The 17,811-nt window shown below is 43.3% G+C and overlaps 1 protein-coding gene across 1 annotated transcript in view; it reads right to left on the bottom strand.

The window, feature by feature from the left end:
• Nucleotides 1–17,811, bottom strand: part of TNKS (tankyrase) — a 136,717-nt gene that overhangs the window by 105,598 nt on the left and 13,308 nt on the right. The gene's annotated exons all lie outside the window — the stretch shown is intronic.

The following is a 17,811-nucleotide window of genomic DNA, read 5'->3' on the forward strand; positions in this document are numbered from 1 at the left end:
AGATGATAGCTCAGATGAGAAGTCCAGGAAGAAAGACCAGGCTTTTCAGAGGGGGATGACTGGGATTTGGACGAAGTTTGGAGGTTTGAACTAGCACAAGAAGAAAAGCTGAGGCAGACTAGAGTACAAGAACGGTGACCATGGTAAGTGAGAGCTAACAAGTGCAGAGACATCAGAGATCTGCAACTGCCTTGAGCCTGTTGCTGAAACTGAAGCCCAGATTTTCAGTCTCTCAGTTCTTCAGACCTATGCAACCCAAGAGCGCTTCCCCGATACCTCTGCTTGTGCCCAGAGAAGATGACAACCCACTATTACTTTCAGCTCCTCTCCTGGCTCAAAGGGCAAAGGATTATGCAGCGTATCAAAAGAGTTCAGTCTCCCTAACGAACCATGAGGGTTTTGGTATGACTTACAACCCGCAACTTTTGTCTCGGGGTTTTGATTTTTTTTTTTTTAAACCTAGGCAAATACACACAAAAACGGACTAAAGATGCTTCAGCTGGAGTCCTACAAAACCCCTGAATTAGCGGCTACCTGCGGAACATGTGCTTGAAGTGGCCACGCTAGGCTGGGAAAGGGAATCTGGCAGAAGCCAACTGCTGCGGCCGTGAGACTTACCCTTCTCCTGCCTGCTCATCCCGCTCTCCAGAACCCTTCCAACTGCTCCGAGAGCCAAGGCCACGGTCCTGCAAACAACAGCCTCCGTATTCAGTCCTACACACAGACCTACCCCGTGCAATGAATGAAGTAGGGTCTCAGGAAGGGAAACTGGACCATATAAATAGGGACTGCATTAGAATGTAGATGAATAAAGGGGGCAAATTCAGGACACAAAGGCAACCTTATTTCTTGCACTTCTTATAGACTGTTTGACTTCATCTTTTTAACACATTTTTAGCATATAATGTCACAAAAAGAGATTCAAGCAATACTGCCATCAACATGAACATTAACAAAAGAAATCCAGCATTTGATGTTTAGCCTGTCAGCGTAACACAGCTGTACTTTTGTACCCAGCAAACCACAGGTAGCTTCTAATTGAACGTTCTCCTGCTTCTTCAAAACCTTTAACACTACAGCCCAGTGTAAAGTCCCTTCTAACCGCAGGATATTTGAGATCTAGACACAGTATGTCTCCCTAAATTTCCTTTCTAAATGCACCAGGACATGTAAAAATGTCAAGACAGATCTCCCGTTGGAGCAAAATATTCCCTTTATAATGAAACACAACAGAAAAGCCATTCTAGCTAACTATAGCTATTTTGGATTTCAAACGCTACACGCTGATTTTTGAGGATGGCTTCCGAGTAGCCTGAAAAGGAGACATTGCATAGTTTCTATCAAGACAGTCCAGCGTAACGAGGGTTTGCACACAAATTCACTCCTGGAACATTGTTAATTAGCATATTTTGATATGCTGATTTATTTCTTCTGGACAGTGGCGGCACCGGGATGTATTTTTTTCTGCACTGCAGGCAGTGCCCTTAATAATCTGACAGCAATATTATTACCTTGCTCTCCTTGCCTTTCCTACAGGCCACATTGTACAAACTGTGAAGGAGCTCTTCTTTCAGTTGAATCTTTATTTCCTACAAGGATATCAAAGGCTTATAAGTTCACCTGTAGAACAATCATGGACTGCACAATGGCTTGATACATAATTATATTTTTACCCCTATTACTACTAACAATATATGTCTGATCTTCACATACATCTAACTTAACGCCTGACTTAATCATGTTGATATTATATCAAATCGGCATTAGAGATAAGCAAGGCCAGAGTCTTCCCACCAAAAAAGAAAAAAAAAAGAAAATATTGCAGAGCATGAACTTACAACCACTAAACGTTTCAGATTATTGCCAACTTGCTACAGCAGGATGAATCCCGACATTAAACACGTGGCCTACAGCCTCCTGGCACAGTTATTTTGAACTGTGAAGCTAAACAACATTACTTAATTCGTCTGTCAAATTATAAACCCCTAACTACAAGCATTTTTACTTTTAGGCATTCTCAACCTTCACATTTTCACCAGCAAGGTAGGGCAGCACCTTCCATGGTAACTATAGGGCAACAAAGGCACAAGTAAGTTTTCCGAGAAGAGGAGTAACAGGAGTTTGTCTGCACACAAACCATCACTTCAGCAGTCAGGCCTTCATCCTTCATCCTGCCTCAGAAGCGCACTGAAAGAAAGCACTTTCAACTGGGAGTAACCACACAAACGCAAGGTTTTGTACCAGAAATACAACTGAATTGATTTTTTATTCCTATGATAGGCATGACCAAAGATCAGAAGAACATTCTGGTTATTGATCGTCTAGGCCTGGCACCCACAAGCTTCCTGAGCATACTTACAGGAATGCTGGTACAGTTCACATCTGGTTTTGCGTCAGATGCACAGAAGCACGGAAAGAGATGCACACCCAAATCCCTGCCTGTTGAAAGGAAACATAAAAACAACCGGTAGACCTTCCAGATGCACCTGTACTTAAAGGCGCCTAGTGCTTTTAATTACATTGCCTGAGTCTTCGGTTCCTCACAGCTCTGCCAAACCAGCTGGGCTTACCTTGTCCTTGCTCGCGTTGTCTCCTCTCTCCCCACCAGTTTCTCCACCGCTTTGTCCCACTGCCTTGTGCCTATGGTCTCTTCCAGCTGCCTAGCTCTAGCATACATCCTTTCTCCCCACTTTTCAGCTTCACCTTCTGGAGAGGACTTCCAAAGGTGCCTTCCAGACTGAATTACTGTAACTCTATCTACTTACTCCCAAAGTATTGACGCATGAAGAAGACAGCTTTAAAAAAAAAAAAGTCCTCCCTTTGAGTCACAATATATCCATCTTCTCTCTGAAAAAGCATACCTCCAAAGTTGAGCAGTCTCTCATTAAACTTAGGACTCAGCAGCACACCGATCTCGGTACTAGTCCCATGTAGGATACGTTCCCAAATTATACTTAAAATTGAAAATTAAATGGGCTTATTTATCTCCACATTCTGAAAACACCCAGACAACCCACTGGAATCCAAACTATTAATTTTTTCAGATGAGGCTGAAAAAACCCACCTACTTCTACTTGTAAATCAAACCATGGACATTTTGAAGCTTTTCTCATTACAAGAACAGTTTCTTAACTAGAAATTATGTTTCTGCAATTCAGATCCAATAAACCTGTTTTGACATGTTCCCAGACATGCAAGCCTGTAAAATCACCCAAGACAACACAAAAGTCGCAGTATCCTGTTCTCAGCCTCCTAAAGTTGAACACAACAGATATAGCTAATAAAATTGCCCCACTGTATTGCTGATCAACATCCACCTCTGAACAGTCGCAGTCTTGCCTGCATGCTACCAAGGACTACGTTCACCAACCACAGAAAACACAAAGTGGAAATGTGAGAGACAGTATCACCTGAGAGGCTGCATGCAGCTCTAAGTATTACTTGACCTGACACATCCCCGGTGTGGCAGTCTTGAGGGCTCACAAGGCTACCAGGGTCCATTTGATCCAGCTATTCCCACAAGCCTCAGAAATGCCACTTCCAGCCCTCAACTAAGAGCAGTAGGAAAAAGGAGATGAACTGGCCCTACGCTCTTGACCCCATCTCTACAGCAAAAGCCACGCAAAGCTGAATGCGAGAGAGGTTTACAGAGCAAAGAGGCTAAGCACAACGAAGGATTTAGGTGGGGGTCAGGACAGGGTAAAGAGATAACTGGGCATATGTGGGAGCACTGCAGGTAGTTTATTGGTAGGAAGGGATGAAAACTGGCTGTCAGTTTGGGGACAGGAGGATAGGAACGCGTGCGGTAGAAGAGAGATGGGCAAACATGGAAAACCATGAAGAAGCAGCGACCAGAAGAGGCAAAAATGCAAAGGACAAAGCACTGGAGAAAAGAAGGTGAAGAACAAAGGCAGGCTGGGCAGTTAACTCCCCAAGTGACTGGAGAAGTCCCCAAGGGTGCTGGTAGGAGAAATAAGAAAGAAGCTGCAGCAGGCTGGATCTCCAGGAAGAGAGGAGTTCACAGACAGTTAACTGCAGAAGACTCCGAAGATCTGCATTAGAGCAGCTGTTTTGCAGGGTTTTATTGCTCAGACTGGGGTGAACTCTTTAAGGCCAAGAGCTGCTTTCTCTGGGACAAAGTCTGAGGACCCCATCAAGCTGAGGAATTATGTCCTGCTAATCTCAACGCCCCTTTGACAACGGGGTTTTGCAGAACTGCAACTATCCGTTACCCCAGACTTATTCCCAACTAACCAGTTCATTGGTTTTGTTCAGTGTTGGGGACAGGCGCAGCAAGAGACAAACTGCAGGCTGCAATAGTAAGAAGTAGATGAGCAGAAGCTTACAAAAGTACCACTAGGCCCTGCTACACTGAAAACAAACAAAAAAATGCAGAGAGAACTGGGACAAAGTTCTCCAACAGCACAGAGAGCAACGAGAATTTTTACAGCAGGAGAAAACAGCAGATAATTGATCCTACAAGTCAGTTCCTGGAGATCTACAGCCTTCATAAGTTAACAGGCACGCTTGGTCTTAAATGATTGTTTCCTAAGTGAAATGATGGTACCTCTAGTGAAGAGAGCAGAGTACAACACTGCATAATGCACTGAACAATACTTTGGCTGAGCGTGACACCATCCAGATACGCTCATAGCACATGCCCGCATGTTTCTACTACCTTGTCATTAGTTAAGCGACAGTAGCAACAGCTGGGGGTGTCAACATATGCTAGGGGAGAAGAGATGTGCAGCCGGCAGGCAGCTTGGAAGACAGCTCCTTGCACAGAGGCACTTGTTGCTTCATAGCTGCGTTGATCACTGCTCCTCTCGTTTTCCTGATGCAGGTCTGCTCTCACGAAAGGCGAGGTGCCACGTGTGCCCAGGGTGCAGAAACCACATCGGTTTTCTACAGTAACAGGGTGCAACTATCCAGCTGAGCAGAAGGCCAGCAAAATATGGAATCTAAACAGTGCCTGGAGGTCAGCTTTTCTTTCGGCTTAGGTGAAAAATTCAGAAACTAGTTACAAGGCAGCAGTAAGAAAAGCCTCAGAGAAGTGGCATGAACAAGGTCTCCATGTACCAAGCCACCGTGGGGAAGAGAAGATCGGAATCGAGACACAAAGAAGAGTATTAAGAAGCATCCTTTTAAAAGGAGCTTGTCCTATTTCCCCGTAAGCTCTAACTTTTCGGAAAGAGTTTGTCTCAGGGTGGTATACCTCAGGATGGATACCATGGTTATCCTTGCACTATAAAATACTATTAATACTATTAAAATTACTGTTAATATCCTAGAACTGTGTTTGCACTGGCTGTTCCGAAGATCGGGTTCATTTAACCAGACTAAGGTGGGGGAAAAGATCTGAACCGCAAAAAGCAGCAGGCATCACACTGAGCTCTTCCAATGGGGTGAGAAGGCAGCTTTTAAAGAGTCCCTCCTCCTGCACGGACTGTCCAAAACGGCTTCCCCATAAAAGTAAATGCATCTTAACTCCGACCACTTTTCTACACGTAGGAAGCACTACAAAATTGCTCCCTGGTGCTCCAGTTCTACCTACCGGTGATTTTCAAAGGGAGAGAGAACAAGCGGAAAGTTGCAGGGGCTGTAGGCGGCACAGCAGGCCGATCATATCCTCCTGCCCTCGGAGAAAGAGCCATCGTAGCTGGTAGATTGCTGTGCATGTGGGCTGAGCAATTTAAAGCCTTGATCTTGCTGGACTTAATGAAACAAATATTCCCATTTCCTTCTTTGGATGAAATCCTTTCAAAGCGAAAATTTTCCATTTCAGCTAGCAGTGAGAAGGCGAAGTATATGCAGGTTAGGCAGAATGCAGTTTTCAAAAATGCAACACTCCCCACCCCACCCCTCAAAAAACCCCCAAAAAACAAAAACACACCAAATTTTGGGCATAATCTTAGTGTCACTATAGCTCATTTTCTTTGCAGATTGCTCAGAAAAGGCAAGCAGCAGAGGGTCCCAGTCACTGCACAAGAGCCATCTGGAGAAAACTCAAGCCCAACTCCTCTTCACATGAGTCACAAATTTCTAGTAGAAAAAACGGGGTATTTAAGTGGTCGCATCAAATTCAGAATCAACAGACCAGCTGAAAATTGCTCCTGCCACGCTTCAGCCCTTGAAAAGCAACACCACCACTTTCTCATTACGTTTTTTTTTTGTGTGTGTTTAGGTGATTTCTCAATTCTACAGGGAAATGTTGCTTTCTGCAGGCATCTACAGACTTCCAATTTTCACCGAGACTCAAGTACAGCTTGAGAAGTACACACAAGCACTTCCAAGGTGTCACCTGAAATGAACACGTTGCAAGTGTAAGAACACAAGACCCTTCAACCAAAGATCTTAAAAAAAACCCCCAAAACAACATACACACACACACAAAAAAACCCACATCTCTACATAGTCTTTGAAAACATTTAGCCCATGGGTAGATGGTACTGGCTGGGACTTATTTACGCCACAACAAAACTAAACCCCTCTCCCTTGCAAGCAAGAATTCTGTGGCCGCTTAGTTTCCAAGCACTTGTTTTGGTATACTATTTATTGAACAGCTAGAAAACTTAACTGTTTTCCTGCTGTCTGAGCAATTTAAGTTCTCATCCATATCCCAAGCTGAAAGCTGCTTTAAGGACAACTCTTCATCGCTTGGTCCCAATTTCACTTTTCTCTGAAGGAACAGTACTATTTCACCTTTCTGCTGCAAGTTTTACTTAAAGAATGTCAGCTGTAATCCTGATATCCCACTTGGCAGATTAAGAGTCCTGCTTTCAGTGTCCTTAAAAAGCAAAAGCAGCCACCGAAACAAATCAGGTCAACAAATAACATCTCAAGAGGAAAAAGAACAGAGGAGAGTTAAGGGAGACCAAAGACCGATTCCAATCTCCTTTTGCAGATGCTAACCATTTCTTCCAGGTGAGGTTTGAAGAAAAACAAGCAAAACCCAGCGGAAGCCAGGTGACTGACTGCATGTGGAATTAGCTATGTGGCTATCGGAGCGCATTATTTAGCAGTCCAGTGAAATCTAAAGCTTGGGAAGCAATATAAACCTTTAAACTTCTCAGTTCCCTAGAGCCTGTCCTGCAGGACTGCTATCCTCCTGAAATGAAAAAGGTGAGTAAACAACCAAAACCAGGTCAAGCTTCTTTTTTTAAACACCAAAAGAACTATACATTGAAGAGACATTCAAACCCAAGCAGCCCTCAAGCCATTCACTGAGGTGAGCACAAGAGGAAAAAGAAAAGAAAAAGGAAAAAAAAATCATACCCCAAGAGCAGAGCCTTCTGCAGAATCCTGATCAAGAGTGCAGTCAACAAGAGGCGATTTTCAGATGTTACTGAGCAGTAAACTCAAGGATCCCAGTGTGACATGTAGGAAGACACTTTCCAGAACGGAGTGCTGTGATTATTCCTAAAGCTATCTCCATCTTCATCAAAAGATGAAGCTTCATCAGCTCAAGCTAACTCCAACACAACTTGTGATTGAAACATTGCGTAACACGCAACAGAACTTCTTCAAGTTTTATTAGCATGAGAGGCTGTACTGCATCAAACAAGGTCCACCTGGAGCAGGAATCCTGTCTCCAGCAGCACCCAGAAGAGGATACCTAGGGGACAGCACAGTAAGGACATGGCAAGAACATGCAAGGTTTCCACAAATACTCCCTCAGCTTTCAACAGTATGCAACTTGGGGATGGTGTCTCAGTCACACACCCTATGCAACAGCCAGTAACACTTTAATGAGATTGACAGCTGAAGCTCTTCTCAGCATTAAGGCCACACCGTGACAAACAACAACTTTTGCATGTTCTGCACAAACTTTCACCTCATGCCAGTTTTGTATCAGTTTATGGCACACGGTTTATCAAATACTTAAGAAATACAAAACATATGTGAATTTGTAGGGACATCAAGCTGATCAGCCCATGAGATCCTGGCTAAGCCTGTAAGCTGGCCAGAAGACACTGTTATTCTCAAAAATTCTCAGTTTCCGAAATAAACATCAGGAAGCTGAGAATACATGGAGCACAAACAAGTATAAAACTCCACTAACAACTGCCTAGCTGGCAGCACTACATGCATTAGCCCTGGAAATTTTCCCCCAGGCAGCATTTTAGACTGCATTGTTATGTAAAAGAGTCACATTGCTTTCTATTCTTAAGCGACAAAAGACCTATATCCATTTGCCTTACAGTCTCCGAGCTGCTCACCACCCTGCCCTGCTGATACAGGGCAGCACAAGTCTTATTCTGTTTAGCATTCGATCTTTGACAAGCAAATACTCTGTGCTGCAAAACCCCCGCAATCTGTCAGCTAAGCTATCATCACCCGTGCTTGCGGGTCCCCCTCCAGGGAAGCGTGCATGCTAGATCAGCCCGAGCGCGCGCATCTTCTGCGTTGCACCCGCGTCCTGCACAGCGCTTGTACCGCCCCGACCAGGAAAATGAAAACAATCTTTTGCCGTCAGTTCCTCTTGGCTCCCCTGTAATTCGTAATTCCTTCTTTACAGTCGCACTACTCGGAGCAGCTGAAGTCTAAGCACTGCAGTAACTGTAAGGACAGGGACTGTTTACTTTTCTTTATGTTGCATTTGGAAGACAACTGAGCAGTCCCACTCTTGATAACACGAGTCTAAATTTGGTATTCCATCTTGTAGCTAAGCCACAGGCACAGTGCCTAATCCAGGCCAAGGAGTTAATCCACATTGTTTCCTCGGACAAGATGCCACAAAGCATGAAGATGACACACAGCAGCAGGAACAGCAGGATCCACATCAGACACTCTGGCCTTTCCTAGAAACAGCTTTATCTTAGAAGCTTGGTGCTTTGGCATAAACGTGGAAAAATGACTGCTTACTGAGTACAGGTGTCTGCATTCACCATGAGCTCTAGCTGCATGAAAGGCTAAAGTCAGGACCACGTGGACCAAGAGACAAGCGCTCGGTCTTTTCAATAGGCTTCTATCATCTGTCGTTTATTTTGTAGAGCTGCTTTATGTTGTGGAAAGACCAAATCACTAAAGGGACACCTGCCTTTGCTGTTCATTGTATGACAAATATTTAATCACCTGCACACCTGACAACCAAAGCTTTTATATCCTACAGTCATACTTTAATCAGTGTTGTCCATTAGACAAGGAAAACATCCGAGAACGCTGCTAGAACTGGCCCCATTCATTTATATCATAACAACTACGCTTATCTATGGACCGCTTTTTAAACCATGTATGAACTGCATTAAGGCCACATGGTTTCTCCGAGAAGCAAAAGTAGATATGGCTACAGTAAACAGAAGCATAACCTCGTAAGATTAAATATTTCCGCAAAATATTTAGGAAGCCACTGTAAGCTAGCATCACACACCTGAAAGCACACAATTTCAGTGTCTGCAAGAGCAGTACCTGTTCCGTTACACTGCTTTGGATAACGTGCACCTTTCTCTTCCTCTCCCAATTGGCTAACAGTTAATACCAGTATTTTAGAAGACATTACTTCCCATGAATGCACTGCAGCAAGTTTTCCAGCGGTTGCTGCCATAGATGCTGCCCTACCACCTCCTTTGCTGCAAGCAACCAGATTCTGATTCAATCAACGTCTCTAAGGAAATGTGACAGCAGAGTAAAAGACCATTCTCTGTCCCCGCCAGACTCTCCCATGCCAAGCAGCCAAACAAGAAAAAAAAGACTACTTCTCTTGATACCTGCATTTTAGGAAAGAGGAACTAGAATTGGGAGAAAGTTTAAAACCCACAGATGATGGCTCGCAGCGCATTCTTGACTGTCAACGCAGTTCAAACCCAACAGCAAACAAGACGGCTTCCAAAATACAGTGTATGAAACCCCAGACCAGGCACCCCTTCTCTATCTATTTTCATGAGGTGGAATTTCAATCAATTTTTTAGCAACATCAATACCACAAAAGAAATTATAGCCTTAAGCACTGTAAACAATACAGGAACGTGACAGGTTTTACAAGCCTTCAGCACCAATAGTTTCCCAATATGGAAGCGAAAGTCACTTTATCGGCATAACCGCTCAAACCCTGCAGACAAGTCTTCCTCATCAGAAGTAAGGCTCATTATAACTTAATTCGTACAAAGAATCATTTTCTTTGCCATGAAGTTTGCTGCCGGTTTCAAGCTTCTGAAGAGGATTTACCTTTTGAATTAATCCAGCTCAAGGTTTGGCCCGCTCGCAAATGGGCGCAGCTGGTAGGGCTTCAACCTTGCTGCCCACGATCCACTCATTTCAAGGCTCCCGGCACCCCAAGACCTCTGTCAGGCGCACGCGGGTGACTGACACCGTCCAGTGAGATTTTCTTCACGAACCATCCCTTACAGCTACACGCGCACAAAAGCGGGAAGCCAGCAAAAATGGTTCCCTGAAGCCTTTATGGAGAAGCACCTCACTGATCAATCCCATTTCATTTCGGTAGCTTCTTCCGTAACGGTAACTACTGTAGACTGCACTGCGTGGACAGAGCTGCCGGCACGCAGATGGCACATACTAAAAAGAGACCTTTCACATGCAGGACTCGATAACTTCCCTCCTGGCCCTCCGCTACAGTTCAGAGGGGAGCATTGCAGCGTACGTGCAGTGGCAAAGCACCCCAAACTATCTTCTGCGGTCACTCGTAACAAAAGCCACGCTCTCACGCTCTAGTCCTTTGCGACTGTGACAGCAGAAGCATGATGCCATCAAGCTACCAGTGTATGATTTCAATGATCACGATCCCCCCCCTCGCCCGTTCTAGATAGACCTTATTCTCAGGATAAGAGAATACGAGAATCTCCTTTCAATAAGGGAAACGAACTACATTTTGTTTTATACGATGAAAAAGGTAGTAAGATTCAGCTCAAGATGCTCTCATTTCTGTGAGTAGCTTAAGCAAGCAGATAGAGGACATGAAACTACTAAACCCACGAACAAGAACATCAGCAAGAAAGCAAGAGCATTCTTCCACTACACCTAAAACATGGAATTTTTATCCTGCTGTCGCTATCAGGCCAACTTCATTTGGGAAGGATCCTAGAAACAGTATGGGTAGCCATCATGTAGTCACAGGGTTTAAAACCGTTTACTACTCAAAGCAGAGTTCCCAAAACATGCTCTCACTCACAGAGCAGAAACAGACCAAGAGAATTCATAACGTGACTAGTCTGACAAGTCTGCTTCCACAGCGACAGATTTGGCTTTGATCAGTAAGGATCTAAGCAGTAGATCCTATTAATAACCACAGTGTTTAGTTTGCAAGCCTGGACGGGCAGCAGAGATGCTGGTAACCGGGGCTGCTTCGCCTAAACATACCAGATCACGAGGTAGCTTGGTTCTGTTCGCCTGTAGCCTTGACCGAACGGACAGGCACAGCTTCCCCACCGTAGGCACTCACCCATGTCGCCCTAATGAAGCAAAGCTCCCGTTAAAAGTCTCTGAACACGATCAAAGGGATCCAAAGCCAAAACTGACACCACAGATGAAGGGGTTTCCGGTGCCCATGAGAACACCAGCAGGAAAGCCTCAGTTCAGTGCTGAGGGCTATCATCAGATCCTCGGTCATCATCTGGGGACTACGGGGCATAGAAGCCGAATCCCAACAGCCACCTTCAGAAAAGCAAATTCCACTAAGCAAAGTAATAATGTCCGAAACTCTAATGGAAGTGGATGTCCTAACAGCGATGAACGAGTCCAAACGCAAGTCACTGTCTTCCCACTGCCCACTGTGAGCAGCAGCAATAGCTAAACAGTTAATACTGAGTGATTAGAACTCACTTGAGAGTTTTCCAACCATGTTACAAGATTCCTATTATCAGATTTCTAGGATGCCTCTGAATCAAACTCTTTTTTTCTTCTCCTAGAACACCAGTTCTCCAAGAGGGTCTTTGGAAATTCAGCTAATCTAACCAAAACATGCATAACCCATTCCTGACGTACCTCAATTTTCAATCCCCCTCTTGTATCTACTAAGACGCTACTATTCTTATCACAGGCATCTGTTGACTTAAAAATGATTATAGCGACTAATGATTTAGCTGCTGAGTTAAGATGCTAAACCTTTTTCCTCCCCCCCCCCCCCCCCCCCCCGCCAAGCACTGGCTACTGCACAACTATGGTATCTCATAGCACTTCCTACGATTTTTTAATTTCTTCAAACAGTAAAATTTCACACATCTCTAACTTTCAGAGAGATACAGTTCCTCTAGCTCAGAAGGTGAGAAGCCTATTTTGCAAGCTGGCTGCACAGCCAAGCAATTCAATACTTGGGCAAATTACCATTTCTACAGTTCCCTTCAGGTTTGCTATGCACTCTCTCTGCCCACAAGCTACCTTTTGTAGATTATTAATCCAGATGGATTCCTCATTTGGCCTGCATTCCCTCCACATATCGCAGACTAAAGAAATGCAATGGCCAAAGGTAGTATCTTTACGGTAACCAGCTTTCCTCCTCCTTTCCCATTCATGAGAAGCACTACAGGGTAAGCAATGTGTTTTCTGACATGTTAGCGAAGACATCTGAAACAATAGCGGCCCCTATGCTAAAGGCAGGGCCTGTATGCTGGAAAACCTGCTAGTTTAAAAAAAAAAGTTTTAGTCCGTTTGCTTGCAATCTTCGAAGCATAAAAAGAGTAATGGAAAAGACCAACTTCTGCACAGGTTCTCTGGTTGAAAGAGAGAGACATTACCTTGACATTGGCATTAGGGATCGCTTCGCAGCGCAGGGACAGTAAAATCACCGTGCCTCAGGATCTTTCAAGGAAGTTTTATAATTGGCCCAGTGGAAACCCGTAAAAACATTTGGTCTAATGTCAGACTACGTCATTTCTGATGGATCCTTAGCACTGCGTGGACTAAAAGTAATTTTAAGAAACTTTCACAGTTTTGTACAGTGTTGAAGGGAGCTTTTTAGCAGCTAGAATTTTTTTACTTCTCTGAAATTACCAAAATACCTCATAGGTTCAGATTCACAGAATGGTATCACCATAGAAGGCACTCATCATTTCCATGTGTAAAGAACGCCTTTAAAAATAAATATAAAACCTGAGACCGCTTTTAGACTAGCAGTCCTGTAGTTCTCACAACACATAGCTGGAGAACCACCCGAAAAAACAAGCAAACAAAAAACAACCACCACCACTACTCTGCAGGAACAGCTATACCCTCTGCAGAAACAACCAGAGGGGAGGGCAAAGCAAGCCCGGACAGACTGCATAAGCACAGCTTCCTTAAGGTTATTTTTAGCCTACTTTCTTAACTACGCACAGTTTTAAATCAGCTGTTACCACTCAGGAAATACCTTGGAGCTACTCCCATCCAGTGCTCAGCGACCAGAAAACCAAACAGAAAGAACACTATATCACCATATAAATCTACTGCACACAGTTTTGGTTCCCCCTCCATATTTATCCCCTCACCCTTCAAAAAAAATCAAAGATCAAGAAGAATGACAGAAGTACAAGAATGTGCAACAGGATAATCAGAGACATAAGGGAAGGCTAAATTCTTCAGCTTGGAAGAGAGACGTCTTGGGGAAGAAAAGATAAAGACTTATAATATCACAAAGAATACACAGAGGGCAAATAGGAAACAACTGTTCACATTTCTCCAAAAGCCTTGAACAGCTTGCTGTAAGTATTATCAAGCATAAGGTGTTAAAGCGAAAGGGTTTTTTGCGCATCACAATTAAGTTGCAAAATCCCATTGCAACAGAATGCCTTCAAAGACGGAAGTATAAAAACGTTTAAGATCCATCTTTCGTGATTTTTGTCTACCAAGGGCAATGCAACACAGCCTGGATACAGCCTCTACGTTAGGAAGCCCCACAACTGCTGATTGCCATAAGGAAGAAGGGCATACTCAAGGCATGCATAGTCTCTGAGCATCTGCTGCATGTCATTGCTGGAGAAAAATGAGATACATGGACCTTTACATCTGAAAGGTCTATACTGGGGTCAGACCAAAGAGATGCATCATCCTTTTCCCCCCAAGCCTGACCTTCAGGACAGTCACTGCTCTGACTTTGCAGCATTCCTGCAAACACGCTTGGAGTTCATCATTCATTCATTCTTCCGTAAGCAAACGTAGCTGTGCTCAATCTTGGAAAACAATACTGAGGAGAGAGGTGGGGGGAAAACCAACCAAAAACCCCCAAAAGACCACACTTATCTCTAGAAGCAGACTACAGACACTGAGAATGCATCTTCCTGATAGCTGAAGAAACCCTAGAGGCCATAAATACTGGAGAACACCATCTAACAATTGTTTCTAATGCTTCAATACATTTAGTCCAAAAATTGACTACATACAGCAAACAAAGCTTTACGATGGACCAATTTCCTTCGTAACTAAAAAGATCCGCAGCGTCTAGACATTCTTTAAGCAATGATCAGCGAACTACTACTGAGCACTGCTTACCATCCCCCAAGATCTCCTGCGTTCCCAGACCCCGGACACAAAAGCAATCATCAGCACTAGAGCAACAGTCTGTGTTCTTCTAAAGCTCAGCACATCTGCATTCTCACCCTTGAAGTTCCTACACTGCCCTATGACTGCAATAGGCAACCAGTAACTGAGAAGCACAAGAAGCCGCATCACTATCGCTTGCTCTCTTCTACGGTTCCCTGGGGGAGAAGTTTGCGCATAGCGTGGCAAGTTTTCATTAGTTCACATACCCTTATTATTTCCGTACAAACTAGCCAGGGGCAGAGTTTGTACCTAGCAGTCCAAGTGCAGTTGTCTGGCTGAGCAATAACGGTATTTTTTGTGGAAAAACGTAAACACCGTTTCAAGGCTAGCGCTGGACACAAGAGCATTGTACAGTTCTAGTGCAGTCACCGTCTAGTTTTTGCTGGTCTTCTAACTCTGCTTCAATGCCTTTAGTCTTCCTCTGAAGGATCATTGTTCGTGAATCTCCTGGGTCGCTGCACGCTGCTCAATTACCGCTTTGTCCCTTTTGGATTTGTAAAATGGCCAAAACAGAGTTGCTATGCTAGATATGATAAAGGAGAGATGCAGACTCGGGTGGCAAGGAAGAAGGGGAAGAGAGAAGATAAACTGGCAAGTCTCTCATGTTAGAGCATTTGGAAGATGCCCAGAACAGAGATAGCCAAAAAATGAGGCTAGATGAATAATTACTACACAGTCCATTGCTTTCTGACAGATTTTCTGATGCTCACTAATAAATTCTGGGTTATGACAGCATTTCCAGACACTATTCTTCAATTAAAGCTTTATAAAGCGCATGCCTGGCATATTTGAAAAGGAATACCCTAAGAATGGTATTTGTACAGGCCAATTTCTTCCCTCATGCCAACTGTAAAAGGGTCTATATTTAAGGTGTGCTGTACCTGCTGCACTGTGCAAGTACTGGACAAAGCATGCTAAAGCGCTATTCAAGCATTTCAGAATTTGTGCCCTAAGCAACCGTGGTGCCATCACCCCCGTGTATAGCATGAGTTCCTTCACAAATCCTTTTGAGATGAAAAGCTTAAGACCTTAATATATAAATTTATATATAAACCCATTTAAGAGAAATTGGAAGATGCCAAAGAACAAAACACGCTAGCATGCTCTCGCTCTCTCTCACTATATATTTTTTTAAATAAATTCACTGCAAAGTCTATACTCACATTATAGGAGTTCTATGAATCACCTAAATCCCAAAGAAGCAACGTGCTGCAGTACAGATTAGATCTAGTGATTAGCTGCACTGCCTTTGGTAATAACTCTTGTGCTAATGGATCAAATTTCTGACTGAAGTATAAAATACAGGGTTATCGGCATATTAGTGCCCTCTAAATGATGCAGCGCATAAGTAACTAAACTAACCACAAAAGCTTCATGCTTGGGTTCTTGGTTATTTTTCCTTTCTTTTCTTTTCTGGGGGATGCGGGGGGGAAGAAATCGGTTGCTGGACTCCAATCTGCCTGCAAGTAGCTTTGTAAAGGGAATTTCCGCCAGCCCTGCAGCTCTCCTCAGGGTTTGAAGGAATCCTACAACTGCAGCAGACAGCCTAAGAACTTCAGGAGTTGACCAGCACTAAGTGCTGAATATTTTAAATATACATGGATCATCCCCTTAACCCAATAACTGACCTTTAGAGTCACAGGTTTAATCTATGCATGTAACACAGTGAAATCGTGCAATAAAAGCCATAGAACCGCTTTTGTGCTTCTTTTCACCAAGCCCACAACTTGCTGAATTAGAGCACACCTTTAAAGGAACCATCAGTGCTCGACTCCAGAAACTAGACCTAGATAATCTCTTCAAATCATTTCCCACACTGTATGCCAAAAATTGATGTACCACATTATCTGCCCCCATGACCTAACTTGTAGGTGCTCACTTCTTTGGAGGAGCTTGTACAGGTTCTCCAGAGAAACCGCCCAAAGCTGCACTACCCATCCTGCACCACCAAAAATCCTGAAGTCTGTTGCAAGCACCTTTCACCCTGCCACCTACAAACACAAAGGAAGACCCGCTGCTCTTCCTCGTTCCTTGTAGTACGGAGAGACTAGGCAAAAGGCAATTCTTTTCCAAAACAAACCCAGTCTTTCTTTACACGTCGCTTTTTCTTAATCTCTTACTCTGTCAGCCTTTTCCTATTAATTTGTATTTTCAGTCACCAGTTCCCAAAGCAGGCAGACTCCAGCACTGCACAAACCAGAATAGTTACTTCCTCCACCTCCCATAAAAAGTCCCAGTTATTGCCTGGAATTAAGCTCGCTTTTTTAAAATCACCATTGCCACAGTATTGACTGTTACTGTGACCTGCTAGATCACTGGATCTCTTCCCACAGTAATGCTGCCTACTCGGTAACTTCTGTAGGCAATTTCTCCAAGCAGGATATTTTCTATACATCTTATTCTTTACCTCACATGCACAGATGAAGTGAATGAAAATCCACCACAGTCCTTGTAAAGTATTTAAAAATACATACCACTAAGAACTTATATTTCAATACATATTTTCTCCAGTTTCCCCTCCCTCAATTTCTGGTGTTTTCTGAGTGATGATGTAAGTATTGCAATAAAGCAAATGCAAGGTCCAGGAAGTTTTGTAGCTTTCTCTATAGGAATTTTATGTTAAGAGTACTTAAGCAAATAGATATTATCTGAAATTCTAAAAATTATATCTTGTTATGTAGATAACATATAACACAAATATCACGCTCATAATCTTAACTGTAGCTTTTCTTCCACATCGGAGAAAAAAATATAATGCGTAATGTTGAACAGACCATTTTATTCAAGTTAGTGGATGTCAAATGTACCAGAATTGATCAGTAAGTTCAAAGAAGTGATCCAAGTCTATTAAATAAAAAGTTCCCATTTAGGGGAAAAGAAGTAATATTAAGTACACTGAGAAAAACATAACAGTGATAGACATTCTGACTGAAAACCACTTCATATTTTCTAGAGGTATTTAAAATGATTGAAGGGTTCAATTTTCTTTGAAATTACTTTGGCTCCAGGCTACAGCACACGCCGAAATCATATAACCACTGCGAACAACAGTGTCCTGCAACCTGTATTGGAAAGTTTTGAAAGACTAATGAGGTGTTTCCCCACACTGCAAGGAATGAAAGGTTAACTCTGTCTTCCTAAACGCTAAGATGATATACAGTGCAGCATGAAAAGCAAAGACATTGCCTAGTGAAGCTAGTTTTCTCAAGATAGATTGAGAAAGACTAAGAAATTTCCATATTCATATTTTGAAGCTTGTAATTTAACTGAGGAGGACACTTTACGCACTCTCTCCAGCTTAGTTTTCCAGGCGCAAGTTCAGCACGGGTTGTATTATACGCCATG

This window comes from Apteryx mantelli, chromosome 5, assembly GCF_036417845.1.
Source record: "Apteryx mantelli isolate bAptMan1 chromosome 5, bAptMan1.hap1, whole genome shotgun sequence".
NCBI lineage: Eukaryota > Metazoa > Chordata > Aves > Apterygiformes > Apterygidae > Apteryx > Apteryx mantelli.